At 47.4% G+C, this 7,500-nt stretch overlaps 2 long non-coding RNA genes across 2 annotated transcripts in view; both read left to right on the top strand.

Moving 5' to 3' along the window:
• Positions 1-91, top strand: part of LOC134088461 (uncharacterized) — a 1,704-nt gene extending 1,613 nt beyond the window's left edge. Inside the window, exon 4 of the long non-coding RNA XR_009939974.1 lies at positions 47-91. This is a non-coding gene — a long non-coding RNA (uncharacterized LOC134088461). The remainder of the gene's footprint in view (positions 1-46) is intronic.
• Positions 92-254: 163 nt separating this feature from the next.
• On the top strand, positions 255-1,020 carry LOC134089484 (uncharacterized). The gene is made up of 2 exons (XR_009940058.1): positions 255-372; positions 602-1,020. It is a non-coding gene; the product is annotated as an uncharacterized LOC134089484 (long non-coding RNA).
• The last annotated feature ends 6,480 nt before the right edge of the window (positions 1,021-7,500 follow it).

Here is a 7,500-nt window from a genome sequence, read left to right as displayed (position 1 = left end):
TTGTATAGAATGCATACTTATGTTAAATCCTATCTTTTATTGACAGAGCCCTCACAAATAAACTGATACCAGGAATTAACATACAGTAGATGATGATGGTGGTGGTGGCAAGGGTGCCTTCACAAGGTAATTATAATATCTGTTTGTACATTTCATTGACTTGTCTTACTTATTTTTTAATGCTTCATTTTTTTAATCTTGCTCAACCATGACAAGGTGTATGACAATTGCTGTTTTATTTTTTAGGTGCCATGTCTCAGTGTGGAGCCAAAGGCTGCTATTGCAAGTCAGATGGGGGACGATCGATGTAAGGCATCAGAAAGGTGGTGTACGTACAAAGGCTGGAGCTGCTGGAGACAGTGTTGCACTTAGGTATGATATCACACAGATATACTATTGCTCAGAACTGTGGGGTCACTTTGAAATATCCTTCCTATCAAAAGAAAAGCACCCGACATCTGCATTACTTATACTGTAACTATTGCATCTGACTTATAGGTTGCTAATGTGTGTATTTTTTTTATTTGTCACAAAAGATTACTAGTTTGAGTAGTTTGTAGTAGTTATATTCATGGACAGGACCTATTGTACTCTTTTACAGATACTTGATTTACTGCCGAAGGTACCATCAGAGCACCACCCTACCCCTGCAGGACCAGAAGAGGACGGACAGGGGGCCAACATTTTTTAACACTCTGACCATGGACTATTTAAACCATTGAGGTAACGCAGACGTCTGATCCCACTTGGCTAAAACAGAAGACTGAGGAGGAGTTTCTTTCCTCATGCCATTCGCATCCTGAGCACACATACTACATTACATGGACTTGCCATACTGCACTTACACACTGCACTATTTACCCCCTGACTCATTCCGTGTCAAATCAGACAAGGTTATGCTGCACCGTCTCAGGCCTGTACAATATTTTTTTGTTCAATCCTATGTCTTCATATTATAATGTTTGTATGGCCTGCTCAATGATTTTCATTGAAAAGTGTTCATTAAAAGTTCAAATGGTATTTTCTTTGTTGTTGCTTTTATTGACCAGATCCAAAACATGTTGGTATAGGTCAGGTAAATCACAAATCAAATGTTCAAATGTACAATATCTTTCACTGTAAATTCACAGCAAATTGCTGGCTACTGAGTTGCATTACTTTTACAGTAAAAATGAAAATATACAGTATGGTATTGTGATTATACACAACATGATACTGTAAATTTACTCCAAATTGCTGGCTACTAAATTGCATGACTTTTACAGTAAAAATTAAAATGTACAGTATGGTATTGTGATTATACACAACATGATGCTGTAAATTCACAGCAAATTGCTGGCTACTGAGTTGCATGACTTTTACAGTAAAACATGAAATTCACAGTAATTTACTGTGAGATAGTACCGGTAAATTACTGTGAAAGTCATGCAATTAGTAGCCAGCAATTTACAGTAAATTCACAGTGAAACATTTTACAGTGTATCCTTGAGAATCAGATGCAGATTTGTGCTTCTCACTCATCTCTCTCTCTCTCTCTCTCTCTCTCTCTCTCTCTCTCTCTCTCTCTCTCTCTCTCTCTGTCTCTCTCTCTCTCTCTCTCTCCTCCCCAGCATGCTCCTGAGGGGATGACAGCAGCACCTTATTCTGGGGCAGAGCTGTGTGTGTGTGTGTGTGCTGTGTGTGAGTGAGTGTGTGTGTGTGTGTGTGTGTGTGTGTGTGTGCTGTGTGTGTGTGTGTGTGCTGTGTGTGTGTGTGTGTGCTGTGTGCGTGTGTGCTGTGTGTGAGTGAGTGTGTGTGTGTGTGTGTGTGTGTGTGTGTGTGTGTGTGCGCTGTGTGCGCCACTCTCCCTGTGACTTATGGATCTCCTCATGCTCCACTCCGCACCGCACGGCGCTAATAAGGCAGCCCACTGCTTTTGAGCTTTATTAAGAGGGTGTGTGTGTGTGTGTGTGTGTGTGTGGTAAACGCTGACTTTGAGACACGTCTCCCCAGTCTGTGCCTTCTCCTTAAAGCCCGTGCCGGTGTGAGTGGTGCGGTGTGGTGCGTTGCGGTGGGCGTAATTTAGATGGATTAGCCCGTAGCGGCTCCGTTAGCGTTAGCGGCCGCGCCGTGCGCCGGGATCCATCTCTGTCAGCCGGGGCGGCGCTGAGGAAGTGGTTAGACAGCAAAGGGGCTGTGTGTGTGTGTGTGTGTGTGTGTGTGTGTGTGTGTGAAGCGGTTAGACAGCAAAGGGGCTGTTTGATGGCAAAAAGCGGCGAGGAAATGATCCATGGCAGGGAAATTGTGCACAGTACACAAATATTTACCAGTCAGCGTGTTTTGCCCGCGCGGCGCTCAGACGGATAGCACTTCCTGGTGAGGAACTGGCCAAAGCTGCCGGCAAATTATCTGCCTTCCTCCCCGCTCCTGACAGATCAGGCGGGTCAGCGTCAGGGACTCTCACAGGCTCAGGCGAAACTCCAAAACGTACTGGCTCGCTTCTGGCTCACTTATGGCCCACTTATGGCCCACTTATGGCCCACTTCTGGCCGCGTCTGGCCTGCTTCTGGCCCTGATGTGGCAAGGGACCTCTCTTACCCCTTTTCCACCGACGCGGTTCTGGTGCTGGTTCGGAGCCAGTGCCAAGTCTGGAACCGGTTCTTTGCTTTTCCACACAAAATAACCTGGCTCTGGGCCAGGACAACTGGTTCCAACTCAGCACCAACTTTGAGCTGGACCAGAGATAAGAACCAGTTACGTCAGGTGTTGTGAGTGGGATTGCAGCAAATCAGAAGTTTGCGTTGTCCACAGAGGCGGGAGTAACAAAAAAAAACAGTGGCGGCAGCTCCAGGGGTCGTAACTGGAAATATTCAATGCGAATAAAGGTTTCTTGACCACTTTTAATGGCTAATTTTGATACGGTTTATTGTTTATATGCGACACAAATGTGTCCCGGACACACAGATCATTGCAGGTTGCTGTAAGCTCCCGAACGGTAAAGTTAGCTTGTTAGCTTGTTGACCAAAACATAGCAACCTAGCATGCTGATATAACTACTGTGGTGTTTCTGGTCAGGCTAACGTTAGCAGCAAAAAAAGCAGCGTAGCATGGTCATAACCATAACAACGGGTGCTAATCAAGTGCTAATGTTGGCTAACATGCTTTTCTAGCGACTGCAACACATGCAACATAGGGCACGTCCGGTTTTATTCCACAAATGGATACAGTGATAGAGTTGAACTCTCTCGACATTTGAGCTTTTTGTGCTCAAAGTTAATCGTAATAAGTTTTTCCACCACATCTCCATTTCTGCTGGTTGTTTTGGGATACAAAAGCGCACGTAAACAGTGACGTAGCGACGCAGCACTACTCTGGAACTCAGTCTGTGGAAAAGCGAGCTGGTTCTTGAATAATCGGCAGGTAGCACCAGCACCGAACTGGCACTAGCACCAGCCCGGAACCAGCACCTGGTTTGTGGCGGTGGAGAGGGTGTAACAGTCATCAGTGGAATGACGTGATCCACAGCACCAGCACACATGGACTACAGACAGGCCTTAAGATGGTAGTGTATATTAAAGACAGGCAGACGTATGGACAGACCTTAAGATGGTAGTAGTGTATATTACAGACAGGCAGACGTACGGACAGACCTTAAGATGGTTGTAGTGTATTCAGAGCTTGCAGTTATGTGTACATCAGGTACCAAAGCACAGACAGGTCGCAAAAGTCAACAAACTAATTTTGAGCTAAAGAAAACCATACTTCCATACTTACCATACTTCCATTGAACAAAAACACTAGTATACAATGGAATGTATGGCACTAGAATTCTCCAATTTCACCTGATGATCACCATAACGGAACTGTTAAGACTATTTCATCAACACAGCACCAGCCAGTTGGTTATTAGTCTGGAACATCCCACGGAACATCCATAGAGTCCACAGTCAGTGCCACCCTACTTCTTTACTCCTTGGGGCAGCCGTGGTGTACTGGTTAGCGCATCGGGCTTGTAACCGGAGGGTTACCCCGACCAATCCACCACGGCTGAAGTGCCCTTGAGCAAGGCACCTAACCCCTCACTGCTCCCCGAGCGCCGCTGGTTGGGCAGGCAGCTCACTGCTCTGGGTTGTGTGATTCACCTCACTGTGTGTTCACTGTGTGCTGTGTGTTCACTAATTGGGTTAAATGCAGAGAACTGAATTTCCCTCGCGGGATCAAAAAAGTATATATTCTATTCTAATGCCACACACACACACACACACACACACACACACACACACACACAAACATCCATAAAGTCCTCAGCCTGCATTTCAAGTCTGGCGGCCTTTTTTGACATTTTTTGATGGAACGGACAGCTTTTTGATAGAGACTGCAAGCCTTGGCCAGTTGCTGTGAGTCTATATTGTCGCAATGTTAGCTTCTGCGACGTTGTGATACACAGCCTGACCTGAGCATCACCGGCTTACTCTCGTCCTCTCCCTCGCCTTGGCCTTCAAAACAGCTGCTTTAAAAAGCATCAAACAAGCAAATAAGCCATTTACCAAAAACTTTACGGAAGTGACAGAACTGATAAAAATTACATATTAGAGAACATTTACTCAGAGATGTTATTGTAATTGGGGTGAAAAAGGTTGCGGAGACTATGGGTGCCTCTCATGTAAAGTTTATACGTCCTCCTTCGCTCCTTGGGCCTCGATCCTCACTGATCTACATAAAGAAAGATAGACGAAGGGATAGACTATCGTGGTTGCCGCCCCATCATTCTTTATGTAGATCAGTGAGGATCGAGGCCCGAGGAGCGAGGGAGGACGTATAAACTTTACATGAGAGGCACCTAATGACATAGGTGCCGGTCCAAATGTTCCGACTTTCTCTGACACAAATGAAGCCAGACTGTGTGTGTAATTGGCACTTGATCCAGCTGTGTATTGGCGGGCCCCTGTGGAAGGGCCCTGGTTCATCCCATTTTAAATTTCAATTTAATTTCACTTACAGAGTGCCAAAACATTACACATGTCTCATGGCACTTTACAGAGTGCTAAACATTCAGAGGGAGCCCATGAGGAACAGGAGTGAGGAAAATCTCCCTGGAATTGGAGATACATATAGGAAGAACCCTCGGACAGATCCCTGATACAAGGGCCCAACCCATCTACGTGCGTGCGTGCGTGCGTGCGTGCGTGCGTGCGTGCGTGCGTGTGTGTGTGTTCCCTCGAGGGCCTCTGGAGAGGAGGTACTCCTGAGAGAGGTCCACGAGAAGACAGCAGTGAGGGGAGCGCAGGAGGCATGGTGTGTGTGTGTGTGTGTGTGTGTGTGTGTGTGAATGGCACAAGTGAAAGAATATACTCTGGAGAGCTTCCTCCCGTGTGTGTGAAGCCCTCCTCAGCTCTACAATGGGGTTTCCTCCACCTTCCCTCTGCTTTCAGGGCCTGTGTGTGTGTGTGTGTGTGTGTGTGTGTGTGTGTGTGTGTGTGTGTGTGTGTGTGTGTGTGTGTGTGTGTGTGTGTGTGTGTGTGTGTGTGTGTGGACCTTCCTCCTTCTCTCAGGGTCTGTGGCTCTGGTCCCCCTACCCTACACCTGGGCCTGGTCTCCCCTGGGTCCTCCTGGGCCTGGTCTCCGCTGGGTCCTCCTGCCCTACACCTGGGCCTGGTCTCCCCTGGGTCCTCCTGGGCCTGGTCTCCCCTGGGTCCTCCTGCCCTACACCTGGGCCTGGTCTCCCCTGGGTCCTCCTGCCCTACACCTGGGCCTGGTCTCCCCTGGGTCCTCCTGGGCCTGGTCTCCTCTGAGTCCTCCTGCCCTAAACCTGGGCCTGGTCTCCCCTGGGTCCTCCTGCCCTGGGCCTGGTCTCCCCTGGGTCTTCCGGCACAGTGGTTCCTCACCTGTGTGCCGCAGGTGTGCCTCAAGAAACATCCATGTTGAGTTTGTACTGTTGTTGGTTACAGTTAAAGGAATAGTTCGGTATTTTACACTTTAAGCTCGTTTTCTGTATTGCCTAGGATGCAAACGAGTGTTTGACACCGAAATCTCGACGATTGATCTGCTTTAGAATGCTCTCTGTATTGCTTCAGCATTACTCGCTACGGGCCAGGACGAATCTGTCCTTTTCAAAAAATGTGCAACTCATCAAGTGGTTACTGGTCTTCAACGATCTTCTCTAGCAAGTTTCGCAGCGAAATTCAACTTCTGTTGTGTTATACTAGGCACACACGGTTGTGAGGTATCTGAAAAAGTAGTTCCGGGATTTAGAAAATCCCTGATAAAAGATGACAGAAGCTGTATTTCGCTGTGAAACTTGCTATAAAAGATCATTGAAGACAGCGTATTGTGGTCGGACAGAGGTGCTATCTCAGCTGTGTTCACAGTCAGTCGTCTGAAGAGCATATTGTGGTCGGACAGAGCAGAGGTAGCCTGATTACCATCGACTTTCAAAGGCTCTGTGAGACTTTAGTCTGACCAACAGCCTGTGCTAACACGGTTTCTTGCCAGCGCTGGTTGACCCGCCTCCTTTAAGTGCCTCGGTTTGCTACTGGTAGATGTCAGAAAGCGGATTGCCGAGTTTAAACCAATAACAACACTCTTTCCGCTGCCTTGAACACGCCTCTACCCAGAGCCGTTGGAGCTGCTCAAAGTTGATTGGTTCTCGACCAAAGGGGGCAGTTCCGCAGATTTCGGGAACTCAGAAATCCTTCTCAATGAGCAGTTGACCAGACCAGCAGCAAAAGCCTGAAGGCGTTGCGTCACTGGGAGGGCGTGCCAGGCTAGAGCAGAGGTGCTATCTCAGCTGTGTTCACAGTCAGTCGTCTGAAGGGCGTATTGTGGTTGGACAGAGGCGCTATCTTACCGCAGCCTGCCTGAGAGGGTACCATGGCCGCTGATTGACTCCTTTGTTATGCGTGTTAATTTGGTGCATTTAACACATGCATTGTTAAAAGGCAGTGCTGATGCACTCTGGGTGAAGTGTGTTAGCCCATTAGCGCATTAGCGGATACGCGCATTAGCCCAGAGCTGCGCTAAAAGGCCTGGGAATGCACCAGCAATCAGCACAGGTCACAACACAGAGCCAACACCGCCATAACAAGCAACGTCAAAACAAGCACTTTAGTCACACACCCACACATGCACATACACACACGCATACATACAGTACACACACACACACACACACACACACACAAACAGAGACTAAAAGCTCTGCAGGCCAGGCTCTGCCACCTGAGAACTGTTTAGAATCAACTTGAGCTTGACCTCCATGAGGCATATATTACCTGCGGGACACTTTGATTTGCTACAGTCAACGTTCCTTTACTTCCTTACACCAGGACACTCCAACACTGTGTCAAACCGACCTGAAGGGTCAGTCTGAAGGGTCTGCAGTTGTAATGACAGCTTATAATGACTATTTATTCATAAATTGTATTGTTTTATGTGCACGTTTTTCTTTTGCATCCTTTCTTTTATCATATTATGCTGGTCCCATATCACAAAGGGAAGTGCTGTTCATCTGCACTCATTAGG

The sequence above is a fragment of the Sardina pilchardus genome, chromosome 8, assembly GCF_963854185.1.
Source record: "Sardina pilchardus chromosome 8, fSarPil1.1, whole genome shotgun sequence".
Classification (NCBI taxonomy): Eukaryota; Metazoa; Chordata; class Actinopteri; order Clupeiformes; family Clupeidae; genus Sardina; species Sardina pilchardus.
This window is presented reverse-complemented; position numbering and strand designations above follow the sequence as displayed.